Genomic DNA, 16,768 nt, shown 5'->3' on the forward strand with positions numbered 1-16,768 from the left:
TTTATATTTCCTGTAGAGGGATTTTTTGGATGAACAACCCTTCAAACATTTCTGCATGAGCCACCTGGCACGGGGCTACATAATTCCTGGGTGTTCAGTCCCCACCTGCATGAACCATTTCATGGTTCAAGATGTAGGGATATACATACCCCTCATGGACAGTGACACTTTCAAGACAGGATTCACCTGACCAGGTGTCTGCTGTAAGGTGAAATTAATTATTCAGGAAAAGGTCCTGACTTTCAGTTCTTGTGTATGCAGTCAGAGGACATGAGTCATTACTAAGGATGCTGTGAAAGAAAGTTTTGTGTCCAGAGTATTGTGTGTGTTGGTGACAGGGTGTTACACACAATGCAGGTCCCACAGTTATTGTGTGTCTTTGATCTTGCTACTTACCACAGGTAAAAAGGAAGCTCTTTGTGCAATTTTTAAAAGAAAGTTGGTTGTTTTAAAATGATGAATTTATTTTTTGTTGATATTTTTCTAATTTCTTTTTTATGTTTTTTAAAGGCTGGTTTGGGTTTTTTGGGTATTTTTGTTGGTTTTTTTGGTCAAAAATGTTTCCTCAGCTCTGGAAACTCACCCCAGAATATTGTAACCATTAACCTATTAAGAAACTTTGATTCAAGGATTCTGATTAACATGCTGCCCTCAGCTTCCCTCAACCTTTTCTGTCAAAGCTTTTCTGTATAAATATTAAAAATATGCAAGCCTAGAGCACTTGGTGCAGAGGAACTACCAGGGAATTAATAAGGGCTGAGAGAATGTTTGGCCCGAGGCTGCTATCCCAAACACTGGGGCAGTGTATGCTTTTGGCAAACAAACTGACCTCAACCTCTGCCTCTCTGGTATGCAGTCATATCACAGACATTTAAATAACTGTTTGTACTTTAGGCCAATCTCATCACATCAGAAAGAATCTTCTTTGGAGAGTGGTGCCTATTTTCATTATCCTCTGGACAAGTCTCTGTTGAAATAAGAGAAATGGAAAGCTCCGCACTCCCATTTTTGCTTTTAGTCTCCATGGAAAAATCTTGGTCCGTTGTAATTAGAAAAAAACCAAAAACCAAAAAACAAACAACAAAAAAAAACCACCACAAAAAAAACCAAACAAAAAACAAACAAACAAAAAAACCAACCAAACAAAAAAAACCTACCCTTGTTTCCTTCCCAATTTTCTTCCTTAGCTGAAAACTCTATCTTCTACCTATCTCTGTAGACTAATTTTTTTTTAATGTCAGGATAATTGTGAGTTGACCTTAACTTGAAGACAGGTGCTCACCAAGCCATTCTGTCATTCCCCTCCTCAACAGGACAGGGTGCAATAGAGAAAAACTGTGGGTAGAGTCAGTTTAATGAAGCAAAACCAAGGCCATGTGTAGAAGCAAAGAAAAACAAATGATTAATTCTTTCCTTCCCATCAGCAGCTGATGTCCAGTCACTTCTTGGGAAGTGGGGCTTCAGGGCGTGAAGTGATTTCTCTGGAACACAAACATTTTAACAGATTCTCCCCTTTCTCCTTCTTTTCCTCAGCTTTTATTGCTCAGCCTATTTATTACACATTCTATGATATGGAATATCCCTTTGGCTAGTTTGGGTCAGCTGACTGGCTGTGTCCCCTCCCCTCCCAAGTGGGATCTTGCCCATTCCAACCCTGTTGATGGGGGAATATTGGAGACAGTGCTGGTGCATGATGCCTTGTGAAGGCTGATCTAGAATAGAGACCAAACAGTGTAAGAAAATAAAACAGGGATTTATTAAAAGGTCTTCATGGATACACCTTGGGCAGCACAAGAGCCCAGCCAGGGCTACACCTAAGATGAACCCAAAATGGTCACAAAAAATGGATGACCAGTCACAACGTCCCTCACTTTTATAAGTTCTGGTCCATTAGCATATTGGAGTTAATTGTCCAGTTATAACTGTAGCTTATGAAGTCCCATTCTTCCTGTTTTTCTCTCTTCAGTTCACTCTTGTTTATGCTCTTGGGCCTGAAATTTGTATTATTTGGTCCCCAGCTAGAGAAGAATTTTTTTGTCTACCTGCTCTGTGAAGAGAGCTAACTATCCCTTAATATGAAGCTCAGAACTACACCCTGAAGCAGTACAGAATAAGAAAAATATAAAAGCTAAAACCTGAGGCATCATGCTCAGCAGGAGCCAAAGCAGTGCAATGCCACCAACACCTCTGCAGCCACCAATGCCCAGCACAGCGCTGGGAGGGCTGCCATGGGGAAAGTTAACTCCATCCCAGTCAGAGCCAATACAATTATTATTATCCTAGCAGATGAACTATGAAATACCAAAAGGAAATTGCTCTACCAAGACCTGGCTTTAGCACACTGCTACCCTGCAGGCTCTTGGGCCTGAAATTTGTATTATTTGGTCCCCAGCTAGAGAAGAATTTTTTTGTCTACCTGCTCTGTGAAGAGAGCTAACTATCCCTTAATATGAACCTCAGAACTACACCCTGAAGCAGTACAGAATATGAAAAATATAAAAGCTAAAACCTGAGGCAGCAGGAGCCAAAGCAGTGCAGTGCCACCAACACCTCTGCAGCCACCAATGCCCAGCACAGCGCTGGGAGGGATGCCATGGGGAAAGTTAACTCCATCCCAGTCAGAGCCAATACAATTATTATTATCCTAGCAGATGAACTATGAAATACCAAAAGGAAATTGCTCTACCAAGACCTGGCTTTAGCACACTGCTACCCTGCAGTCATCAGAATACCACATGCCAACCATTATAAATATAATGCTGCACAGTCCACATGGGCAGATGTGCATTTGCTTAGCTTCAGAAACCTCCATAAGTCATGACATCTGTTCTTGAGCTGAGTGTTTTAATTTAATAGACCGTGATGGCCTTTTTGCCTATGCATGATGCATGATAATGAGCAAAAGCTATTTTCTCTTGGCTTAACATAAAAAAAAAATAATAAAAAAAATCAGAGCTAGAAAAGAAACTGTTGTGGGGCTAGACCCAACTCCAAGCAAAGGCCATGTGACTGACTGCTGGTTTATATGGAAGTTTATATCAGGCTGTTAGGGATTGAAGGAAGAGAAGTAATATTAGTTCTTTCTGTGCTGTAGTACTTAGCACTGGGTCAAGTTTTCTTCCCTTTAAAAACTTCTAGATACTATTCCAGGTTGTTTTAATGTATTTGTTAAACTTCAAATGGTTTGGAGACTTTTGCATCACTGCCAGTGGCCATGAGAATGGATTCTACCCTTTTCATTAAATAAAAAAACCCAAAACATGCAGACCTTTCTGATTACTTTATGTATATTTTTGTTTGAACCTTCCCTATTGCATGTCTGAATTAATAACTGTTGAATACCAGAACTTAAAATATACCACACGTATTTCTGTTTGTAAATTATTCTGATTTGATGCAACTGGCTAAATCTAGGGTGAAACATAAATAGATCTGGTCTTTTAAGGCTGGCAAAGCTTCATTGAGAGGCAGGACATGGGGAAATCAATTTTATAGGGATGTTGGTTACTTTCTTTTTACGTCATAAGCTGCCATGGAACATTTAGTTCATGGTTGGTCTATGGACTATGGACTATGGACTATGGACTATGGATAGAAGCACTATCATGTTTTTAATTTGTTTAGTTCTGTTTCCATCTCCTACATTTCATGTGCATTTCTGTGTTTTTCTTGATCTAAGAAGTCTCCAGGCTTAAGGTCTTAAAATGCATCTCCTGGGCAAGTGCCTTCTGTTTGGTATCTTTTCTAGGGAACCAAATGTGATTATTCAGTTTACTGTAAGACTGAAAACAGTCAAGACTTTCTTTATTTTAGCCTTAGTTATTGTGAGTAAACCAAAAAGATCTTATTTTTCCCCTGACAGCTGCAGATAGATTATTCTTCCAGAATACTTTACCAGGATACTCCAGAATTCCAGTGCAGGAACTGTAAATCATTCCTCTTGTACCCTTTCCCCCAATCTAGGCATAAAACCCCAGGAAAGGTGTTGTTTATGGTGTCTGAAGCTTTATTAATTTCAAAATTTATTTATTTTTATAGGTTTGGTATAAATTCTACAAATTCAAGAAGCAGATTGGATAACAAAAGTAAATTTCATTCTTATTAGTGTAATCATATGCAGTAGATGGATTAGTGTCATGGTGTTTTGAGTTTATGTTGCAAGGTTTTTGGTACCAGAGGGGAATGGGACCAGGGGTGTGATGCCTTCTGTGAGAGGAAAGAAGAACCTTCCCCCACATTAACCAAAGACAATTCACCACTCATGGTTCCGAAGAGTAGTGGCTAGATTTACAGCAGTTTTAAACTCGCAGGAAAGCCAGAAATGTGCTGAAATATGATATTAAAACTGCCAAGTTATGTTTTCCAGATATTTCTTGAATACAAAGTAGAAGACTCTTATCTTGGTATGCAATATATATGTCATATTTTCCATTTACCCTCTTTTTTCCTGATAAGATTTGGCTGCATCAGAGAGTTAATGCTCGTTTTAGGCCCACAGGTTGACTGTGGAACTGCTTATCTAGTTTATGTCACTGATTTCCTTTTTCCTCACTGAAAAGGCAACTGACTGCCTTAATTTTTAAAGATAGTCTGCATCAATCAGCTCTTCTTTTCACTTCCTGACCTAAACTTCTGCATTTGGGCTGCTGAGGTGCCACTGCTTAATGACAGATCCTGAAGGCTTCTTGTTCTGCACTTCTGCCTTCTCACTGTGGAGATTAATTAATGCCAGCAGCTTTGGATTGTACTTGTGCATTTTCCCTAGATATCACCAAATGACTTCTGGACATCGCTGACACTTTCCTCATCTACTGGCTTAGCAGAGTAGTTATAATAATGAATTCTATTTAAACCTAGGTGGTTTTTCAAAAGTCTTTCTGTCTCTTCCCATTTCCCTACCTTTTCCCCTTTCCTCCTTTTCTCCCTCTCTAATATTTTCTCTATATCTACACTGCACTCCTCCCTTCAAGTACAATTAAGGCAACGAAGATATTTGAAAGATGATATTTTTGGCTGTCAGACAAATACGAAGAAAGACAATTTTGTGATCAACAAACTAGAAGAGAATAATCACAGAATAATAAAATCTATGACATAAGAAGCACTAGAACTTTTTCAAGTTATTTTTAGCCCATAATCTATGCTTGCAGGGAATATATATCACTGTGTTCAAAATAGGATCATATCTACTGCAGTCTTGGGAGATGCCAGTGGGGTGAAACAGCTTCATGAGCTGTGTGTGACTGGTGTCCCTTTGGGGGACCTGAATTCCCCTTTGTGTCTGCTAAATTGCTTTTTGCTGTGAGGAAGTTCAAGGGGCTCTTTTGGATGTTACAAGGTCTGTGTCTCAACTCCACACTGACTCACTCTTTCAGGTGATCTCAACTGTCCTAATAGCTGGATACTGGAAATTACAGCAGCTTTATTTATCTACAATAAAATAAACTATTCCTTCCAGATCTGCAAATTGAATGGTCACTTACACTTCAGGATTTCTGTGCCTTACCCAGTAGCATAAACCTCTTCTGTATTCACTGTTGTCAGGCTGGTTTAATGTCTTTGTAATATTGTGCATCACATGCCTGCTGTGTTATAATCAAGTTGAATCAATGGCATACTGGGGATTATTAATAAACTGTACTCACAGTAATCTTATTTTCATTTGGCTAGCAGTTGCACTGCGGATAAATTGACCTCTAAGTAATCAGATTGATTAATCATATGATTTCTCATTAATAAGGTACTGGTGTTTGATGAGAAGTGTTCTTCTTTCATCTAGCATTGATGTAGCAATCCCAAAAGACATGAGGTTTATGCCTGGCATAACACAAGAACCAGGAGTGTCATTCAAATAAAATTTGTTGATGATAAATGTTCTTTTCCACAGACAGTTTGCTAATATTTTCATCTTTTCAGCAGCATATGCAAAACCTGAGCTGTTCTAGCCTAGCACCAAAACATTATTTAAACCCACATTTTTATGTCTCATAGCAGTTATCTGTGGTTTAGTCTTATTTTTTTCTCTATAGTTATGGCTCTTTGGCCAGATACATAACTTTTTCAGCTCTTGAAGTAGGAAGACCCTGAGATTATCTCAGTTCATTAGAGCACAGGGCTAATTACCCCAAAGTTGTGGGTTTGATCCCTCTCCAGGCCATTCACTTAAATGTTCAGCTTGATGATCCTTGTAGGTCCCTTCCAGCTCAGAGTATTCTTTGATTCTGTAGTGATTGTGCATCAGAGAGGAGCCCAAATAGGATCTATTGTGGGAATTTTAATATATATTATAATCCTGTGGTTCTAAGACAGCAGATACATATTTTTAAAATCAATTTTTTAAAAAATCCCAGTACTTAAAATAGCTTTTATTTATAATTGCTTAATGTAGTTTACATCAGAATTTAATCTAGGATTGTTAATTTTATATGGAAATGCCTTTAGTTTTCATCTCGGACTTCTCTTCTGGGGTGTGAGTGTTTAATGGCAAACACTTCTTTCATGTGTTAGAATGCATTTGTAATGGGTGGTTTTGAAAGATTCCTTGGGTGTCTTGCTGATACAAATGGTGATTAGCTGTGACTGGGACTCCAGCAGATGTCCAACACATAATTATTCTGAAATACTAAGACAGCTGATATACTGCTTTTTATAAGGTAAAATGACAAGTATCTTTAATCAGTATGTTCATGGCACCATTTGTGATAATTACTAATGAAATCTTTAATCTTTGGTTGCCTGAAGATAAATGGCTGATCTCTAGAAAGAACTAAATTATTTCCTAGCTGTAGCAGAAAATATGTAACTAATAATGTGACAATAACTAGTTTCTTTAATCACTGGCATATTTCTTTTCTGTGGTTCTTACTTTCTGATCCGACATATGCAGCGTATAACAAAGCAATGATCTGCATTTTTATGGAGTTCAAAACTGAGATTAATTTGGGTTTAGGCCTGAAACATGGTGTTAAAATAGCCTTGCAATCTTTTTGCCATGTGTGTTCAAGGAAAATGTCATGAAATCAACTGGAGATTCTTGTGAGGATGATGGTGATTTGTTCTGGAGAAAATCTGTGGGAATTGCTCATATTAGACTGATAATTTATTCCTTTTGTTAAGCAATAAAATTTTCATAGGAAGTTACTCTTTTCATATGTACTTTTTTGCTGGTTTTCTGCATTTTTAATATATTGGAAATATTCAGGCTGCTGCAGTCACTTTCCAAATCTCACCTAGATTTATATAACTGAAAGGATTTTTATCATGGCTAATTTAGAGAGTTGTGAGTAGTGTGGTAAAAGGCAGACTAAGCATGGAGAACATATTTCTCCTTCACATCTACTATTACAGTTGTATACTGAAGAATTTATTTGGCTTCCCTCACCATAATTTCTCACCTTGTCTGAATCCATTTATGTGGTTCACATGGCTGACATTCTATCAGTTCAAGGTTTTCCTTTCTGGAGATTTCAGCATTGATCTTTCAGGAATTTTATAGGAAAGGGCTTGTGCAATACCTTTTTTTTTCTTTATTCCCTGAAGCAAGGTGCAGGAGCAGAGGGAAAAGATTTTTTACTCCTCCCTTCAGCAGCTGGACTTGGCTGCTCTCTAACTTTTGAAAGAATGTTTTATTATTCACTTTTTCTCTCTTCTCAGTATTATTTCCAGTACTTAAAAATGATGTTCATATGCCCTAAGGAGCACTAATCCTTAGCTCCTAAGGAACAATAGTTCCCACTGACTCTGATGATAAGAGAGCTCCTGGAGGGAGGGAGACCAAATCAGCTCTCACAGCATTTGAGCTGCTGGCCTTTCCAGGGTGGGCAGAGATGCCAGCACAGCACAGTGCAGATCCATCAGCTGAAAGCCAACCCTTTGCTATTGGCAAGTGTCCCAGACAGCAGGGGACTGGGGAATAAGGAAAGAGATTCTCTCTCTTTCCAACCACTTTGGCTTGTTTTGTGGAAACAAATCTTCAAGTGGCAGAAAAAGCCTACAGCTCTGTTCACAGCTATCATGTCAGTCATAGTGACCCAAGAAACAGCTTCACAGCTGATGAGAATTATCAGTTTTGGTGCAGTGCTAGGCAGGAACTCTTAGAAGGGCAGTCCCAGCAACATCAGTTTGTGCAAAACCAACTGACCCCATTCAAATGGTCTAATATTTTCTCCAAGGATCAGACAAAATTTGGCAGTGCGACAATCAGATAAGAATGGGCTAAGAGAAAGAGATGGATCAGTGTATTGTGATTCTCAAAAGCACTGACAGACAGAGGTGAATAGCATGAGACAAAAGTTTAGCCAACAAAGCATTTTTTTTTTGGTAGCTTTTGTGGCAAAATAAGAATATTTTTGGAATCTCTTCAGGTCTTGAGTAACTTCTTCTGAAGATGACTTAATCTCATAACCAGCATCTGAACTCAAGTGTTGGAATGAGTGTCAAAAAGAAAAGAAATTTGGATCAAAATTGGTTAATGCTTCAAGGAAGCTCTTCGCAAAACCAAAAAGCATATGAATATACATGCAGTTACACACATGAGTACTTGAGTGAGAATATGGGTCTAAAAACTTATTTAGGGTAAACCAGACACAGTCAGAGGCAAATGAGCTTACACTACTTTTTTGACTGACATAAACCTTTAGAAATCAAGCCTCCAGTCAGCCCAGTTTTAGCACAGTATTTACCTCTGCTGTTCCCATCTTCACAGTATGATATTTGAATAGGGTCTAATGGATTGTTAATATCTGTGCACTCAGTCCCTGGGCAATCCCAGCTCAGCTGGGTGTCTCATGAAATGTGGAAGAGCTGCAGTATTGTTCATCTGCTGCCTCTGGTTCCAAGAAGATCAGATAAGGCCGAGAGAGATAAGCCTTTACTCATCCCTTTCTTCCTTGTCTTCTTCATAGACTCATAGAATGGTTTGGATTGGAAGAACCTTTAAACATCATCTAGTCCAAACCCCCTGCAATGAGCAGGGTCATTGTCAAATAGAACAGATTGCTGAGAGCCCTCAAACCTGGCCTTGAATGTTTCCAGGGATGAGACATTTACCAGGTCTTTGGGCAATCTGGCCCAGTGTCTCAGCACCCCCATCACAAAACATGTAGTCTAAATCTACCCTCTTTTAGTTTCAAACCATTACCCCTTGTCCTATCTCAACACACCCTGCTAATAAAGCCTGTCCCTGTGTTTCTTATAAGTTGTCCTTAGGTATTGAAAGGCTGCTATAAGGTCTTCCAAGATATTCCCAAATTCTTTCTGTGGGTAGGATAAAACCATAAAGTCAGCTGAAGGCACCATATATCTACTCTTTGATGACCCGAGGCATCTCACAGGTTTTTGTTAGGCCTAGATGTAATCTGCAATATCTCTGCTGGAATTGGTTCCTCCTGACATTGGCAGACAGAGCTGGCTGATGAGAAGCAGAGGTGAAAGTCTGAGCAGGACACCCCCAAGGCAGTGTTAAATAATATTCACGTGGGTGGTAAAGCTCTGGTTCTGCTCTACTCTACAGAGTAGGGTTTCTTTTGTAAACAAATACAGTTCAACTCTCTAGAGCTGCCAATCACTCTCTTTCTCCACTACTGAACTCATTAGAAGTATTTTATTTAACACCATAAAATTATGGCCCACAGAATAGATGGTAAGCTACTCATAGCTCATGAAATCTGATTGTCTTTGAGTGTAAATTACTTGAGGGCTGGTATATGTACTATGCATAATACAGGAGGTATCTATGGGGCTATGAAAATGAACCTGTGAAGACGTAATATTTATGCAAATTTATACAGTTCCAGCTATTCAAAAGTTCCCTGTTTTGTTGCAGTAAATTATAACATATCAGTGTAATTGCCTTAAAGTAACATACCCAGGAAATATTCTGATTAGCCATTATTTGTGTTTCAGTGTTAGAACAGAAATTGTAGATTTCTGCAGTGATAAAAAGAAGTGTATATTATTTTATCATTGGCTTTCCATTTGATGTATGTTTGCATGCATGTGAAAGACCTATAAATGATTCATTGCCTGAGAGTGTCATAAGTGAAGACTTCAGGAATGTGGCATAATCACAGGATTAGACATTGAGCTGTTTCCTGGCAGCAAAAGGCATAGAAACCACATCCCCCACATCGAAGAAACAAGACCAGCATTACAGCACCTGGGCCAAAGAGGAGCAATTTTTGTGCGGAGCAATTTTTGGCAAGAAGGAAAGTGCCTTTAATATGGGCTGTAAATGATTTTTTTCTCAGTGTGATTTGAAATAAAATAATAAATTAATATTAATAAAATAATATAATACTCATTAAAAAACAGGGTTTGAAACATTTCTAAAAGAAAAATCTAATGGGTCTCACTGGGTCACTTTTTCAACTTCAATTATCTGGGTGATGGGACTCTGAGCCTCAGAATTATCTTCAGCAAAATAAGTAGGGAAATAATGAAAATTGACTTGGTTTTGCTACAGACCTTGTTCTCACAACAGATCTGCTGATTATTTTTCACAATACAATAATGGACAAAATTCAGGTAACCTGAAAAATGGCACATTTAGACCCAGTAAAAGGATCCTTTTTCTCCCTGTTTCTGTAGCCCATAAGAGAGTGGGTATAACACATTGCCAGAAGGTGCTTCTGTGAACTGCGTAGGATTTGACACAATTGTGCAAAATGACAGCACTGACACAGCCCTTGTTCTGAAAGGATGGGAACTGTGAGGGCTGTGATATAAACCAATATTTGGGTAATTTGAAGAAGACTTTTGCTGGAAGGCATTCAATTTCTGAAGCTGTCAGGGCTTAGGCTTTTATTTTGTTCTCTTTGTTTACCTCTGTCTCCTCCGTGAGTATCAAATTCTTGACTGTGATTGCTTGCAAAACACAGGACTTGTTGGATTTCTCTGCTGATCTGGTTTGACAAAGACTATAGAAGTCAAAATCTTTTACTCACCTCTTTGGGGAAAAATACAAGTCAATCATGAACCAAGTAGAAAGTCTGGGATATGCAGGAGCATTTGTAAATAATAATAAAAAATAGTCCTGTCAATAGAGACACGATTTCTTTCCACTTGCATATGAATCATAGGAACCTACTTGGTAAGACTTGTGGCTGAAGGAAACAATAAAACAAAAACTCTGCCTTGGAAACGAAATGTCAAACTGCTTAAAAAATTAACTGATAAAGGTTAAAGTAATTTTTCACTGTCAAAAGACAGTTAAATATTTCCTCTTTAGCCATTATTTGGCATTGTTGCTAATGTTTAAATTTACTAAGATGAGGAAAAGATCAGAAATAGTGTTGTGATTGCTTCATTTTTTTATGTCCATTTGTGAAGACAAAGGTAATTAACCAGTGTGCAGCAACTGCTCTGATTATAGACATTTCAACAGTGAATTCTGGGCAAAGCTCTCAATAAATAGATTTGGGTGGGCATGGTTGGCACTGTATCTCTTCCCTCCTATGAAAGTCTGTGTGATCAAGAACCAAAATACCTGCTAGAAACTTATTTTCAAATCATACCTATAATTTCAGAAGCCAAGCCAGTGGTAGCAAAATGAAAGGGTTCAGTGATCTTGGCCACCTGCTGTAGTAGCCTGGAAAGCAAATGGTGCAATTCATAAATTCCTGCTAAAAGGCACTCATGTCTATACCCTTGTTATTAAAATAATTCACAATTCTTCATAGTTTCTTGACTGCACCATGCCACGTTGTAAGACAGGAGGTGCATGTTCCCCACAACTAATTCCAGTGAGTGTTGATAAAAGCAAAGGATCAAAGAAATGTGGAATATAGTCAAATAGACTTTTATTTTTTTAAAAATATATATGGCCTCTTTGAATTTTAGGTTTCCCAAGAAAAATAAATATATCCTATTTCTTATTGTATTTTTATGATGTTTGAATAGTGTTCCTCAGATTTTGCTTGTGGCAGCATCTAGCTCATAAGCATCTTTTCTACAATATGTGAACAAAAATCAGGAAATTCACTACCTCCTTGAAGTGAGACCTAAATTTAATAATCTCTTTATTATCCTTTCTACACTTTTTTTTTGTGCCTGTTTTTTTTTATATATTCCTTTCTTTGGACAGATGAAGTTCTCCTCCTTTGGAGTATCTTTGTCTTTGCCTTTGAGTATTTCCTTCTGTACAAATAGTGCTCCAGTGTTTGAAGTAAGCAATTCTTCCTCCATACACAGACATATTTGTAGCTGAGAATAGCATTAAGAGAGTAGCAGGAAGTGAAGTTTTTGGGTTTTTAGGCTTGAAATGGCAACTTTGCGTACTTCATGTGCTCAAGATCTTCACGCAACTCAAGCACATCTTGTTGGGAAATTTCAAGTAGCCCCAAATAAGTTTTCATTGGCATGACCTTCTGCATAAACAGAGCAAGAGTGATTGCAATAGGGACATTTCATTAATGAGACGGTTCAGTGCATCCTGTGCTTAGGGGCAGGGTGTCAGTCAGGATAACCAGTCTGACTTCAGTGATAATACTGTTCCTTAAAGATAGAACTCATCAAATATTTGATCACTTTGATATTTAATTTTGGGGCAGTTCCTGTCAACATTTTTGAAAGGTAAAAATGAACCCAAATTTCAGAAAGCCCAAATGCAACATCAGTGGACAAGTGCAGTGAGACTTGGGCTATTTCTAGAATCTGACTGATGTGCAGACAATGCAATGTCAGCATTGGTTCTCCTCCTGTATATTTTAGCCCACTGACATGCCATTTTCCAAGCAGGAAAGAAACCCCAGACTCTGTGGTCAGAGACAGGAAGGAGTTGTGTGACTGCTGAGTTGAGTCCACCACCTCTGTGGGAAGCTGTGAAATAAGCATATAATATAGTAGGTTGGAATATATTTTCCATATGAATATCCTCTCTGCATCCTAATGTTTACTGCCCCTCCACATTAAATAATTGCTATGGTGTCCTGTGCTAAGTTACATGACACAGCATGTGTCAGTTTATCTAAATGCACTGTGAACAGGTGAGTTTAAGGTATGATTTAATTTGTATTTGTAGCTCATTATAAGGTTGGAAAAGGTCTGTTGTGATGCTTAAGTGGCAGGTCTTGAAATGTGAAGTCACAAGGACTGGATAGCTTGCAATCACTAAGGAAAATCTTTGGAAAAAAAAAGGAAAAAAAAGAAGGGCGTTTGATTTCACTTTGAAGAAGGAAATACTTCTTTCTAAGTTGACTTAACATGTTTCTTTTTTTCCTGTTTGGGCAGTGAACTGTAAAATCAATTATTCCTGTAGCTCTTGTCATACGTGAGCAGAGATCCAAGCCTGAAGTCACTTTCTCTCTGGCAGTGACTGTCAGCACATAATAGAGCCTGGCATTTCTAAAGAGGAAGCTGCAATCCTTGTTGTTGCTTTTATTACATAAAAAGCATGTCAGAGTGACCATTTGCTCTGTGTCTGTGCTTCAGAAGGCAACAGAGAGCCAAGTAGTTTGGTACATGGAGTTTGATAAAACTTGACTGTGTTTAATAGCATATTCTGTCAAGAACCATGAGAGAAATGGCACCTGCAAGAGAACTGAATTTAATTTGTTTGTTAGGTCTACACTGGCCCACATGCATTGGCAAATTGTCATCAGCCAGTTCTTGTATCAGCTGTGGCCATTCTCCCCTGTGAGGACATGATGAGACCTCCACTCCCTGCACACCTCTTCACTTCTATTTCAGGTCCTTTCAGTTCCTAATTTTTCTTAAGAGGATTGCCAAGCTGACACTAGACCCAGAAATACACGCTTTGGGGCTGATTGGCAGCTTCTTGGAGTCAGCAATTACTGCTGAGTGAAGAATCCAAATTATGATGTCTGAAACATTTATCCTCTCTGAGGGAAGAAAAATCTTTAATTCAGGATGCTCCACATATTTTTTCCTGTGTTCAAAACCATATGAATTAGGTTGGTGGTTTTTTTTTTTGGTTTTTTTTTTTTTTTTTTTTAATAAGCACTGGAGTGGAACTTCTCTGCATAACTCTGAATTGTCTGCCTCTGAGCTTCTAGTTTAATTTTCTTCATACACAGTCCTTTCGTTTCATACACAGTGGAAAGCAAGGAGCATTTCTAGGGAATTGTGCATTATAAAAATATTGAAGAGGGACTTTTTGCAAGGCTGTGGAGTGATGGGGCAAGGGAGAATGGTTTTAAGGCTAGATTTGTGTTGAATAATTGGAAGAAATTCATTCCTGTGAGAGTGGTGAGGCACTGGAAGAGGTTCCCAGGAGAAGCTCTGGATGTCTCAGTTCTAGAAGTGTACGAGGTCAGGTTGGTTGAGGCTCTGAACAGCCTGGGATAGTGGAAGGGGTTTGGAACTGGGTGACCTTTAAGGTCCCTTCCCACCCAAACCATTATAGGATTCTGTAAAAACAACATTTGAAGTGGAGAGGATGAACTGTGCTCCAAAAATACCTGTTTCTCTCTCTGTGCTGTGAAGGGAGTCCAGGATGATGACCTGAGCTGGACAAGTTTATGATCTAAATATAAAAGTTTTGCTAGATACTAATCTCACCACTCTTATGCAAGCAAACTCTGACATGTATTAGAGCTTTGGTCATTAACCCCTATGTAATGTAAATGTTTGTAGATAAATCCAATAATAATCTATAAAATTCTAGAGAAAATAATTTAATTACTTAGTTCTTTATTCATATACTTAATATCAGACAGAATATAGCATTGATATGAGGAGAAATACTCTTCCAGCTGCTAACCTGTAAAATTACACAGCATAAAGCCAGCAACACCCCTGCCAGAGCCACAGCTGAGCACATCCTTCTCTGTTGCCAGGCATGCAAGTTGAATCAAAACATTTTTGACATTTTCTGACATCCTGAATGCCAACTGTAATGGCACAATTGTGTTAATATCACTGAACAGGGTCTCTTTTTCCGTGTGTGTGTGTTTGTACATAGAGGTGGGAGAGACAAAAAGATGTTAACAAGCATTCTTTTAAAAATTTACTGGTTTGTGTTGCTGTCTGCAGAGATGAGTAATAACAAGGCAGCTCTTCAGCTAAGGGGTCCTTGTTTGATCACAGAAACAGGAGTGGATTTGCTTTCCTTATCTGTGAGTAGGCAGCATGGACTCTCTTTAATCAGAAAAGACAATGTATTAAGGTCCTTTTTGATGTCTCCACTGTGTTATTTTTTGTTAGGAGATCAGAATTGGCACCATAAGTATGTATGTATTAATAAATATTTACTTTGAAATTTCATATAAAGACCAACTTTAGATAGCTAAAAAGACACAAAAATATATGTATAAATCTTTGTATCCTATCTGTCTCCCCTTCTTCATAAAGTTATTTTTGAATATTTTGGGGTTTTTTTTCCCAAAATTATTCAGTGTTGCTCTGTCATCTCTTACCCAAAGAACATCACAGTGTGCTTTGTGAATGTTTCCTACACAGACTCTTAGTAGTAGCAATATGAAGAGATGAACTAATATGTCATTTTCAGACACAGATGTAACAGAGGGAGATGAAAGCACACACACAGGGTTGTAATGGAGAGGGTGTTGTGGGCAATAGTAAAGGTAAGAAGATTTTTAGAAAGCTGAGAAAGCAGGCGTTAGAAAAAGCACAGAACTAGCTGCAGCTGCAAAGTCTGAGAGCAGAAAAAGTTACAATGGTATAGCAAGCAAGGACATTAAACAATAGCTTGAGTTTTAGGCTTGGCTGAGATAGACATTAAGACTGCAGGAAAACATGCCTAGCAAGATAGTAGAAGGTTTTATGCTTAATAATGGTTTATTGTGTATTGTTAATAGAAGGCATACCAGCAAGCATTGTGTGAAGCGGGTGTACATGTACTTTTAGTAATTGGCTAAAGACAGAGCAACTGTCTGTAAGCTTTAGCAATATGCTGTTGGCTAGAAGTTTTTAAAATGTTCTGTAACAAAGAAATCCTTGGCTGCTGCTGGCTGTACGTGAGCTTTGCCATCTTTCTATTGTCTCAGCCATGTAATGAGGCTGAAGCTGCAATAAAAGCTCAAGGAATGTGTCCCAGCAGTCCCGTCCTGTTCATGAAAACAGCTCCCCAACACAGGGTGACATCAGGCTGGTAATGTAAATGTTGAGATTCTGCACGGCTCCCTCCTTTTCCCAATTCTCCTCAACATCATTAACATCTTGGATGCAGAACTTGAAGAAATACTAAGTAAATTTGTTGATGACACTAAACTGGGAGGAGCTGTTGAGTCCCTTGAGGACAGGGAGGCCCTGCAGATAGATCTCAACAATCAGAGAAATGAGCAATCACCAACAGTATGGAGATTAACAAGGGCAGGTGCTGGATCCTGCACGTGGGACAGGGAGCCCTGGATGTACAGAATGGGCAATGCGGCTGGAAGCAGCTGTGGAACAGGATCTGGGGATCTGGGGGTCCTGGTCAGTGGAAAGTTGGATTCAGCAAAGCTTTCAGCCAGGAGGATCAGCCCTGTCCTGGGGGCATCAGGCACAGCATCACCAGCTGGGCAAGGGAAGGGATTGTCCCACTCTGCTCTGCACTGAGACAGCCTCACCTCCAGTGCTGGGGGCAGTTTTGGGTGCCACAACATAAGAAAGATATGAAGGTATTTCAGAGTGTCCAACGAAAGGTGATGAAAATTGTGAAAGGCTATGAAGAGAGTGAAGAGTCTAGAGGGGAAGACATATGAGAAGCAGTTGAGGACTAGGAATTTGCTGCAGTAATCCTAATGGATCCCTTCCAAATCAGGAGATTCTGTGATTCTATGACACATGATTCATACAACTTTTCTTG

The 16,768-nt window shown here is 38.8% G+C and overlaps 1 protein-coding gene across 4 annotated transcripts in view; it reads left to right on the forward strand.

Annotated features, from left to right (window-relative positions):
• Positions 1-16,768, forward strand: part of FAM135B (family with sequence similarity 135 member B) — a 192,900-nt gene that overhangs the window by 143,287 nt on the left and 32,845 nt on the right. The window lies entirely within an intron of this gene.

The sequence above is a fragment of the Passer montanus genome, unplaced genomic scaffold (genome assembly GCF_014805655.1).
Source record: "Passer montanus isolate IOZ18808 unplaced genomic scaffold, ASM1480565v1 scaffold78, whole genome shotgun sequence".
Classification (NCBI taxonomy): Eukaryota; Metazoa; Chordata; class Aves; order Passeriformes; family Passeridae; genus Passer; species Passer montanus.